The following is a 13,189-nucleotide window of genomic DNA, read 5'->3' as shown; positions in this document are numbered from 1 at the left end:
CTGCTGCTCGCACGCGCATGGGCAGCCCTTGTGGCTGTCGTGTGTGTGTGAGTTTGTGCTCATGCGTGATTCCTAAATCTACAAGAGTCAGTGTATGATTAAATTTCTATTCCTAATTGGATAAATTAATTAAATAGAATTCATGTAGGATTCTAATTTCAATTAATTCGTATCCTACTAGGATTACGATTCCTTTTCCATAACTCTATAAATAAAGGCCTAGGGGTCATTATTTATACAACAAGTTTTAAGTATTCAAAACTAAGATTTTTAAGCAGAAAAATCAGCCAATATTCTTGCCTACCTAACCGAAAATATTAGAACCTTAAGGGCGATTCTAGTTGGTCAATCTTAAGGCGGATCCGGACGTGCTGTGGACTATCTACGGAGGGACGACACTTGGAGTCCTAAAGACTTGTTCTTGTTCGGTTCGGGCGCAGCTAGGGAAGACACGCAACAAAGAGTATGCATCTAAACTATGCTAAATGATTATGTGTAAATAATATGTTTCCTGGCTTTATGGTTTTTCCGCATGATTTATGAACTGTCATATGAATCATAACCTAACAGTGGTATCACGAGCCCCTTATTATTTTCATAATCTAAATTGCATGAACATGGTTAAATATTACAAATTTGCAAGAATTAAAAGGGGTGATTAATTTTCGTAATTGTTAATTAATTGCAAATTGCGTTTATTTAATTATACGTACGCAGTTTTTCAGCAGTTTCTTCGTTACTCATCCAAATCGACTGATTTTTGTGTCAATTCCGCATGTAAAAGGCATTCTAAAATTTTGACAAAAATAGTATTTTTCTGCCGAACCCAGAATTCTCAAATTCGAAGCCTAACTATGACTTTTCGAAGGTTTTAGTTTTTCGAATGCAAAATTTCGTAAATTTAAGATGTTAAATTAAATATTTGCGATTCTTGTTGATAAATCTTGAATTTTTGATTGACCTACTGCATATGTTTAACAAGTTTGAATGCCTAGTCTTGTTAATTATGCAATCTAATTTGTAATTATGATTAATTTGTTGAAAATTAGAATAATTTAGAATTAATTTGATTTTCATAATTAATTGTAATTTAATTAGAAACCTATGATTAAAAACCACCATAAAAATTGTAAATTTATGATAAATTTTAAATTTTTATGACCTAGACTTGAATCCATAACAATCGGAAATCAATTGGATAATAAATTTTCGATTTTTTCGCCCTAAAATTATGATATTAATAATATTTATTAATTTGTCATTAATTTTAAATATAAATTTTAAATTTTTTATGCGATTCGTTCATATAACTTGCACGCACGAAGCAATGGACGCTTCGTGTTACCCTTAAGGGGTGTTGTATAATGCGGGCATGCGACGACGAGCAAGGGAGCTCGTCGCCCGTGCGGCACGAATGCAATGAGCAAGGGCGTAGTGCACGAGCACAAGGCAGCAGCCCTTCCTTGTGTCGTGTGCCACGAGCAATGAACGAATGGGCATGGGCGAAGGGCGAGCCAAGGCAGTCGCATGTGGGCAGCAAGCGAGCTGCGCCACAGCGCGCGCTGCCTCGCACAAGAGCGCGCAGCCTCGCGCGCAGCGAGCGCAAGCTCGCGTGCCACGAGCGCTGCGCCCAGCATTACTCGCGCGCACAGCGCGCGATGTCGCCCGCCCAGCGAGCGATGTCGCGCCCCAGCGAGCGATGTCTCGCGCCAGCGAGCGATGGCTCGCGCGCGCAGCGAGCGATGTCGCGCGCCCAGCGAGCGATGTTGCGCGCGCGCACTGCGAGCGATAGCTCGCGTGCGATGAGCGCTGGCGCGCGCAGCGAGCACAATGTGTGCGGAGGCTTGCGATAGGGAAGCAGCAGCTATGCGACGAGCGCATGGGCTGCGCGCACATGGCCAGCAATGGCTGTGTGCGTACGGTCCATGGGCGTGCAACGCGTAGGTTGTTTGCGTTTCGATTAGATCGTTTTGAATGTTTAATTTGAAAAATTTCAGTTCACGTAATTTTAATTAATTTTAAAATTAATAATTTGAATTATTTTCTTGGATTTTAATTTTGAATATTATAATTATAATAAATGTTATTTATTCTAATTATTTTACTAAAATTAAAATCATGAATTAATTTAAATACGACTGAAATTAAATTAAATTTTTGGATTCAATTATAAATTGATATGAGCTTTAAATTTTAATTAAATTTGTATGTTTCCGGTTGGACTAGAAATACATTTTTATGTTTAAAATTGGTAAAGCATATGAATTTATTGGTTTAAGTGGGAGCGCTTTTTAGTCATAAACTCTTGATTAGGTCTACAAATCCTTAAGGTTAAAACAACTTGATTAGAATTAATAAGGACTGAATAATTGGTAGATTATTGGTGCCCTTGATTAATTGCTGCAAATGTTTACGTGATGCATAATGTGTTTTACTAACCAGCTATGTGGGCCATTCATGATAATGAATGGGTGAATGGTATATATTGTATATGTACTGTTTTGCAGGTTATGAAGTGACTAGTATGGCCCAAATAGGATAGAAAATATGGTCTGCGTACCATTAATTTGAATGTAATTGGTCTAAAGTACCAAAGTTATTTTTCAATTCAAATATGGTCTGCGAACCATCAAATAGTTGTAATTAGTTATAGCTTATCCTATTTGAAGAAAATGGTGCCTCCCACGGAGATTTTCAAGACGGACTTTGAAGTCAAAGCTTCAAGATGAAGTCGGGCCATACTAGATCACAAATATCTTATGCATGTTTTAAGTTATTTATTGCTTTTAAATATGTCTTAAAATGCATGAGATCAAAAGCTTGATTATGTTGCATGATTAAGGATTTTAGTTCACTTAAAATCTAACCAACATAATAAGAGCCTTAAGTTCCAAACTTAAAAAAATTGAGTTAAAAGGTGCCATGCCAAAATATACACTTGCTTGGATATCCTTTACATCAATCTAGTAATAGTTTTCGCTCAGCGAGGTGTTACTTATTGGTCCTAAAGGGGCAAGGTACACAAATAATTGTGAGTACATGTTAGTTTTGGTGAAACTCAACGATATAAGTAAGGAGTCCTTTTATGTCGTGGCAACATCGATAGGTTTACCTAATAAGTTCTTAGACGTACCTATCAACCAAGAGTAGTTTTTAGACTATTAGCAAAAGGCTTTTGCTTACCTAAAATGTTTTAGAATTGAGTCGACAAACTGTGCTTAATTCTTCAATGGTTTTAGGATCTTGGAGTCATTTTATTCACACCTGCCGGAACAATAAAATCGAATAAAATGCTAATAACTTGTTTGAATTGCATGGTTGCTTTAATTTCAAGTTATTATTCATGATAAATGTTTAGACTTTGCATGCTTCAATGTATGTTTTAATTATTGTTTATAATTAAATATCTTGCACTGCAATAAATCCTTTTAGAAAGGTAACAGTAAATTTCCTCGATTGGTAGTGAATCCAAGAACGATTCACGGAAAAGAGAGAAAGTGAGCAATTTAAAATGTACGTTTCTTATATCGACTTTTATGGTTGTTTTCGAATATCAAATTCGAATGGCAAACCAATTGGTGCTTGTGAATTCAAAATACACTGTAGTTTTGAGATCATAAAGCATTGAGCTTAAACGCTCAGCTTTACCAATGGTTAACAACCTAATATCTTTGTCCATTTAATTCTCGAATGAGTCTAGTCCCTAGACATTCGAATAGATCGATGCTTAGAGAACTTTAGAAGCTTCTGGTAAGATCATCTAGTTGAAACTTAATATTCAACATAAATTAAATGTTAAGAACCTTGTTGGGGTGACATTGGACATGTCTAACAAGTATAAAAGTCAACACTAAAGAATTCAATTCTTAAGACTATAAGAAAGGGTACAAGAAATAGGAAACAAGGAACAAATGAAAGGAATTTACGATTCCGTTTCTACCTATAAATTTATGTTTAAAGAGAAGTGACCTAGCAATCAAACTTCCTTGGTATCATATACCGCTTGAGGTTCTTACTTCGGTAAAAACTCAAACAATGGAAGCTAGGATACACTAATGACCTACAAGTGAGAAATGAAGCATGGCAATGCTACATTAGTTGTAGGGTTATCTAGTTTGTTTTAAGTCCTTTCAAAGGCTGGAACTAAATGGCTATTTTGTTCCATAATCAGCATACCTAAATTTCTGCTTCAAACACAGAAAGACTCACATTCAAGAAAAACAAAAGCAATGTTTGTTTGTTTATTTGAATGAAATGGTCAATTACAGGTTGAGTCAATATGCTTGATTAAAACAAACAACTCTTTAAAGAACTTTACTAGGTTCAAATCAACTTCTTGATTTGAGTTCCACTAATCTTTGGCATTGTTGCTTAGACCATATCAACAAGTTAACATTCAAAAGCTCTATTTTGATGGACTTTTGAAAGTTGGTTGATTTCTAGATCAACTTAAGACAAGCTAGTCTTACTTGTTGAAAGTAACAAAGAATATGAACTATTGTTAGAACGCCTAGACGATAGAGTTCAAAGCTAAAGAAAGGTTTTATGACTTTATTATTTCACATGGATTTGAGTGAATATAGGTTTATTTACTCAAATGTGATATAAGTTGAATCTGTTTGGCTAGTTCAAAGATTCAAAAGTATAAAATCCACTTGGCAAGAAATCATAAAGATCTAGGTTAGATCATGTTGATGATTACTTGAGACCAAATATGATCATCAATGATTGTGTGTTGTAATTTCACAATCTAGGTCCATAAGATATGGCATATCTTAGTTGGAATAATCGAAGTCAATTAGTACTTGATTCGATCAATGACGGATCATAAAGACTTTTCCTATAATTTCTAAAACAAAATGCTCAACTACCACCAAACTAAACCAATTTCGTCAAAGCTATTGAAAAGTAATTTCAGAATATCTTTTCATAATATATCTAAAGAGTTCCTAAACTCAGTGGGAGCTTAGTGTTTGTTATTCAACAAACTAAGGCCCAAGTATAGATATATGTTTCATTGTGATTTATTCAAATGAGACACAAGGGTATTGTTTCTACCACAAATTTTTGAGAACATAATGTTTGTTTGCTCGAAATAATGTCCTTTTGGAGATTCGTTTCCAAAATGACAAGTGGGAGAAAATAGACCTCGAAAGTTTTCGAGGCGAACAACAAACATAAAACGGACATTCCGGAGGCTTTTCGAAGTGCTTCAGAAAATCCGAACTTATTCTTTAAGACTTTAGAAGTGGCTTTAAAGAATAGACATCTCTTAGAAGACTTTACAAGTGCTTCAAGGAGAACAGAATATTCAAAGGACTTTAAGTGGCTATTGATATTCTAATGTTTGATGTTCTATACCCAAGTAGGCATAGAATTCAAGTCACTGAAACTATGAGATTCTTCTATTAGATAGTAAAGAAACATAGAGATCAGGTCAATGAAACTATGAGATTCTTCTATTAAATAGTGAAGAAACCTACAACTTGCAGTCAAACTATTATCATGTAGATTAATAAGTTTGTGACTTGTAAGAAAGCTATGACGAAACCTAGATTCCCTAAAATGGTTAGAGGCCATATATAGACTCAAATGTTTTAAATGGTTAGAGGCCATAAACCATACTCAATGTTTTGATGACAAAATTGAAATTTTGTTGATTTGCAAGAATAGTTTCACACCTATTGGTTGCAAGTTTGTTTTAAGGATAAAAACCATCAAACAAGAATTGTGTTCACACACAAAGCTAGATTAGTTGCTAAAGGTTACAAGCAAATTCATGGCATGGATTGTGTTGAAACCTCATGCATAATCGTAATGCTCAAGTCTATAATTCAAGCAATGATTGCATATTGGTACATATAGCAATTGGATGACAAAACGTATTCCTCAATCAAATGTTGGAATAAACTATGTACATGGTATGTCATAGGATTTGTGGATCCAAATAAATGCTTGAAAAAGAAAGCTAGCTTATGAAATCTAAAGTACAGATTTAAGCAAGCAATTGGGAATTAGAAATGTATTTTAGTGAAGCTAATAAGTATTTTAGTTTCATAAAATGTACATGATTCTTATAGATATATAAGAAGTTTAGTGGGAGTACATAAAAACTTATTTGGTCCTATGTGTATCACACACATATCTCTCTATTGTGAAATAACATTCAAATGCTAAATACTTAGATTTGAGATTATTCATCAATGACGGACCAAGGCGAAACTTAGTACATACTGGGTATTAAGATCTATTCACAAAGATCTTATGATATTGTTTTGGATTAAGTAAATGGCATTTACTAAATCAAACACGAAAGTCTCCATTGGAGATATTCGACCCATGTGAATAAATCTAAGTAAAGGATGTTTGAACTATGTATAAGCATTTACTAAGTTAAACATCAAAGGATCTAAATAAGATTCTTAACCTATATTATATGTCAAAGAATTTAGCTGGATTTAGTATCTACTGAAACTAGATAAGCTAAAGTTACATGAATAGAATTCAATTGGGAATTATTCTCCAAAAGAATTTATCATGTATGATATAATATGAGGATCGCCAAAAACGTATCGTATGACTTTAGGCATGACGAACATATACCAGTCTCTATTGATCTAAGTGAAGATCAACTAGATTGAGATCAAGAATACTTATGGTACTTGAAAAGGTACATAGGAATAGTTCTTGATTCAAGGAAATAAAGATATGCTAAATATTGATGCTACACGCATAAACACTGGCAAAGGATCAAGCAAGACCCTTTGGAGTTAACCATTGATAAGGACGAGCTATAGAGCATCGTGTTTTGAAATGGCAACATGGGTTGGAGACCATGAGTTGTTGCGTGGGAAATTAAAATATTAATTTCTATGTTCTAAGATACAGCTGGAAAGTCTTCCACATATCTGTGAACTGCTTGGATAAGTAAATCCAAACAAAGCATCACTAGCAACCTAAACAGTTGAAGTAAAAGTAATTATTGCCTAAGAAGCAATAAAACAGGGTTGTTTAAAGTTCTTCACTGAACTTGGGTAGATCACCTGTCTGCTGGCTCGATGGTTCTTCATTGAAAAATGCGTAGAACCACTCTTGAAGCAAGAAAAACGTCTGCTAACTTGATGGTTCTTCATTGCAAAATGAGTAATACCACCATCGAAGTAAGAAAGACTAGATCACATAATAAACAAACTCGAAAAGATCTTATCATCATATCTCGAAGAACATTCGATGAAAAGGATATTAAGATTGGCAAAGTATGATAACTAAACCTATGCAACAAGTGAGAAGCAACACTCACGTTGTAGCACTGGAAATCAAGCATAGCTTTGAATTCCATGAATTGTTTTAGAAGATGGGTTTGAGGCCCATGGTTATAAAACATTGGGGTTGAACATTTATCATATATGAAATGTATTTTCATATTCCATTTAATCTTGGTTTAGTATTAAATGATGAGTCCCTTCAAATTTGACGATATATTCAAGATAGACTGTCAGGACCAGTCCTGTGACTAAGAAATGTCTATCAAGTGAACTTGAATGTCAAAGGTTGAAAATGGTCCCTAGTCGGAGTTTTCTATAAAATTGGACGCATAGAAAACGTTAGACGATTAGAATGCAAGATGACTAGTAGTTCTGTTTCTTGAACTATGTGGACATGGCAATGTCATAATCATTTGCATAGATACTTACTTTGGGAAGACTAGTATCGGACAAGACCTATGAAACTTTACTGTAAGAGATGAAAGTCTGTCATAAGTAAATTTCATTAAATTATTAGACACTAAATCCTCAATACCTGAGTGATTTGAGATTACTTGTTTGAGAACTGGTTGCTTTGACGTTGACCAACCGTCGCACCGTAAAAGGAGGCTATAAAGGCAACGCTCAGGTAATCACCTATCAAACGAAGTCTAATCTCAAGATCGCAAGATTGGGATTGTCCTCCCATAAATCGGGATGAGATGCTTAAAAGTTGTACAAGGCCACTCGGAGAGCTAGAAACTGTGAAATGCATGGCCGTGCTCGGATGAATCATAGGCTATGATTATCTGTTTATTTGATCAGTTGAACTCTGAAACCGAGGAACACCTCTGGACATAATAAGGATGACAACTCTTACCTTATGTTCAAGAGCAAGCATCGAGCGACAAAGGAATTAGGAAATGCACACTTGTCCCTAAGGACAAGTGGGAGACTGAAGGAAATAATGCCCTTGGTCCAAGTATGCATTCTATGTTAAGTCTAATAAATGCGGTTCAGTATTAATTAACAAGTTAATAATTCAGTGAGATCAAGTGAGCTGAATGCCTAGCTAGAGGCCGCTTCAGTTCAAGTGGAATTAATGATATTAATCCACAGCTTACTCTTGACTGAACCCGTAGGGTTACACAAATAGTACGTAAACGGATCAAGTATTTAATGGCATTAAATACTCCATCTATGAATATTCGGAACCGACGGATCTTGGTTTCAGTGGGAGCTAAGATCGTCACAGGCAAGAAATGAATACTCCGGAAACGATGATATTGCCGGAAACGGAAATATGGATCGTATCGGAAATATGAATATTATCCAAGTCGTAGATGTTGCCGGAAACGGAAACATGGTACGTATCGGAAAATATTATTGGAAATGGAAATATTACCAGAATCGGAAATATTGCCGGAAACGGAAATATTGTCAGAATCGGAAATATTACCGGAATCGGAAAATAATTCCGGAAACGGAAATATTAAATATTTGTTCGAAACGGAAATTAATTCCGGAATCGGAAATATTAAATATTGTTCGTATCGGAAATAAATTCCGGAACTGGAAATTTAATCGGAAGCGTATCGTACGAATTAGCATCGGACGAGGCCTGCCGGACGAAGCCGGGCCATCGCCCAGCAAGCACGCACGCCACAAGCCCAGCCAAGGCAGCGCCCAGGCCTACCGCAAGGCAGGCCCAGCGCGCGCCAAGGCCACGGATGCGTGGGCCGCGCTGCGTGGGCTGCTGCTCGCACGCGCATGGGCAGCCCTTGTGGCTGCCGTGTGTGTGTGAGTTTGTGCTCATGCGTGATTCCTAAATCTACAAGAGTCAGTGTATGATTAAATTTCTATTCCTAATTGGATAAATTAATTAAATAGAATTCATGTAGGATTCTAATTTCAATTAATTCGTATCCTACTAGGATTACGATTCCTTTTCCATAACTCTATAAATAAAGGCCTAGGGGTCATTATTTATACAACAAGTTTTAAGTATTCAAAACTAAGATTTTTAAGCAGAAAAATCAGCCAATATTCTTGCCTACCTAACCGAAAATATTAGAACCTTAAGGGCGATTCTAGTTGGTCAATCTTAAGGCGGATCCGGACGTGCTGTGGACTATCTACGGAGGGACGACACTTGGAGTCCTAAAGACTTGTTCTTGTTCGGTTCGGGCGCAGCTAGGGAAGGCACGCAACAAAGAGTATGCATCTAAACTATGCTAAATGATTATGTGTAAATAATATGTTTCCTGGCTTTATGGTTTTTCCGCATGATTTATGAACTGTCATATGAATCATAACCTAACAGTTTTTATATATAATTTCTGCAATTTTAAGTTATTACTTTTGATAGGTTCAAGAAGTTGTCCCTAAGGTTTTTTTCAGCACCTTCTTATCTCAGTAAGCTGCTACATATCTCATACATTTAACTTTCACTTTTTCTTGCAGGGAGAATGTTGGGCTTCTTGGACTGACACATGTAGGAAGTAGGAGAGTTGTTCAAGTGTCTACATCTTTCATGATCCTTTTCTCCATATTTGGTGAGCAGTTCTGGAGTAACAGCTACAATCGAAGCTTTAATGAAATTAAGTATACATGTATTTTCATCTTTGTAAGCTTAATTATCTTCTGTGAAATATCTGTTTCAGGAAAATTTGAATCCTTCTTTGCATCAATCCCTCTACCAATATTTGCTGCCATATATTGCGTTCTGTATGGAATAGTCGGTAAGTATGTTATTATTATTTTTAATTACCTATTTGATGTTATGAATGCCTTGTAACTAGTCACTATCTTGCAGCTGCCAGTGGGATTTCCTTCATTCAATTTAGGAACAATAATTCCATGAGGAATATGTACGTTTTGGGGCTGAGTCTTTTCCTTGGAATATCGATACCTTATTACTTTATGAGTTACACCATGACAGCAAATCATGGGCCTGTTAACACCGGTGGTGCATGGGTAAGTTGTTTTTATATCAAGTAATGTTCACATATTGTGTCCTTTCTTCATATTGGCTAATGGAGACCGATATGTATATTATATATTTTAAATCTAATAAGAAGTATTGGTTTTGTAATATAGAAATAAAAGACATACCAGGCCTCCAAAAAAAAGGTACATATATATGTAGTACATACTAAGGCCAACGTAGACAGGCAAAGATTGTGAGTCTGCACAGCTAACAGCCAATCCAACTATGGTTGCATTCAAACTATAGAAGACTTCATAATTTGGTACCTAGCATAAATATTACCTAAAAATGACCTTGATAATTACGTAGTAGTACACAAATAATTAGAATCACATCATAATCTATTCCTATAATGTAAGTTCAATTTGTTTTCTTCATGTATGGCACTTATTTTTTATGGTAATACTAATTCTTTCGATTTTTCCCCTTCTATATATGTATGAATTCTTAAACCCCATTGTTTCACATTACTTTTCAGATTCTCAGTTTCGAAGTTATGACAAAGAGCAGATTGACGAAGTAAAGAACCGAATGGGTGCGCCATGTTGTTCAACAATTGTATAATAGCTAGGTTATGTTGAAGGAACCAACAAACATTAGACTCTATTAATTAATGTATTTTACGTAGTTTAATGTTTAGAATTTTATTTTATATCTATGTAATCGGTTTTATTAGGGTGACAATTACATAACTTCTTTTAGTTGAGGTTTGGAAATTAAGTTTCAACTATATACTATTCTTCAATATATGGTGTTATTTTTGTTGCAAAAAAAAACAAATTTCAGGTATATTATAAATATATATTTTAAAAAAAAATTAATAACTTTGACAGCGCTTTATATACATCCGCTATTAGAAAATAATTTAAAAGTTGGCGGTAAACCTTTAATAGCGTTTCTGTAATAGCGCTTATAAAGTGCTATGAAAGAAACATTTGAATTATCCTAATATTACATATGACAACGCTTTTGAAAAGCGCTATTAAATGTACCTTTTACTTTTAATAGCGGAGCCATCAACAGCGCTTCTTGAAGCGCTGTTAAAGGCCTTATTAAGCGCTATTAAAAGCATTTTCTGTCGTAGTGATCTCTGAGTTTCATCCTGAATGTCATCTTGAGCATTCTCTAGAGTTTGTTGTTCGACTCGAATTTCTTCGAGGTCTACTTTTCTCCCACTTGTCATTTTGGAAATGTGATCTTTATCCAAAAAGACACCATCTCGAGCAACAAACACCTTGTTCTCAGATGTATTGTAGAAGTAATACCCCTTTGTTTCCTTTGGATAGCCCACAAGGATACATTTGTCAGATTTTGGATGAAGTTTGTCTGAAATTAATCGTTTGACGTATACTTCACATCCCCAAATCTTAAGAAAAGACACATTTGGAGGCTTTCCAAACCATAATTCATATGGAGTCTTTTCGACAGCTTTAGACGGAGCTCTATTTATAGTGAGTGCAGCTGTATTTAGTGCATGTCCCCAAAATTCTAATGGAAGTTTGGCCTGACCCATCATTGACCTGACCATGTCTAGCAAGGTTCTGTTCCTCCGTTCCGACACACCGTTCCATTGTGGTGTTCCAGGAGGAGTCAATTCTGATAGAATTCCACATTCTTTCAGATGGTCATCAAATTCATAGCTCAGATATTCACCGCCTCTATCAGACCGCAGTGCCTTAATCTTTTTGCCTAATTGATTCTCTACTTCACTCTGAAATTCCTTGAATTTGTCAAAGGATTCAGACTTATGCTTCATTAGGTAGACATAACCATATCTACTGAAGTCATCAGTGAAAGTGATAAAGTAGCTGAAACCACCTCTAGCATTTGTACTCATTGGTTCACATACATCTGTATGGATTAAACCCAATAGTTCATTTGCTCTTTCCCCAACTTTAGAGAAAGGTTGCTTTGTCATTTTGCCAAGTAAACATGATTCGCATTTACCATAATCCTCTAAGTCAAATGGTTCTAGAATTCCTTCCTTTTGAAGTCTTTCTAAGCGTTTCAAGTTTATATGGCCTAATCGACAATGCCACAGATAGGTGAGATCTGAATCATCCTTTTTGGCCCTTTTGGTATTTATGTTATATACTTGTTTGTCGTGATCTAGTAAATAAAGTCCATTGACTAATCTAGCAGATCCATAAAACATCTCTTTAAAATAAAACGAACAACTATTGTCTTTTATTAAAAAGGAAAATCCCTTAGCATCTAAGCAAGAAACAGAAATGATGTTTTTAGTAAGACTTGGAACATGGAAACACTCTTCCAGTTCCAAAACTAGCCCGGAGGGCAACGACAAATAATAAGTTCCTACAGCTAATGCAGCAATCCGTGCTCCATTTCCCACTCGTAGGTCGACTTCACCCTTGCTTAACTTTCTACTTCTTCTTAGTCCCTGTGGATTGGAACATAAGTGTGAGCCAAAACCTGTATCTAATACCCAAGAAGTTGAATTAGCAAGTATACAGTCTATAACGAAAATACCTGAAGATGGAACGACTGTTCCGTTCTTCTGATCTTCCTTTAGCTTCAAGCAATCTCTCTTCCAATGCCCCTTCTTCTTGCAGTTGAAGCATTCGGATTCAGAAGTGGGTTGACTGACCTTCCTCTTTACAGATTTGGCGCCAGTTTGCTTAGTTGGGCTGGCCTTGTTGCCACCTTTCTTAGCATTCCTCTTCTTTCCAGATTTCTTGAACTTGCCCCCACGCACCATAAGCACATCCTGCTTATCACTTTTGAGCGTCTTTTCAGCGGTCTTCAGCATACCGTGAAGCTCAGTGAGCGTTTTGTCCAGACTATTCATACTGTAGTTCAGTTTGAACTGATCATACCCGCTATGAAGAGAATGGAGGATGGTGTCTATAGCCATTTCCTGAGAAAATTGCTGATCCAGCCGACTCATATTCTCAATGAGTCCAATCATTTTGAGAACATGTGGACTTACGGGCTC

This window comes from Spinacia oleracea, chromosome 3 (assembly GCF_020520425.1).
Source record: "Spinacia oleracea cultivar Varoflay chromosome 3, BTI_SOV_V1, whole genome shotgun sequence".
Lineage (NCBI taxonomy): Eukaryota > Viridiplantae > Streptophyta > Magnoliopsida > Caryophyllales > Amaranthaceae > Spinacia > Spinacia oleracea.
This window is presented reverse-complemented; position numbering follows the sequence as displayed.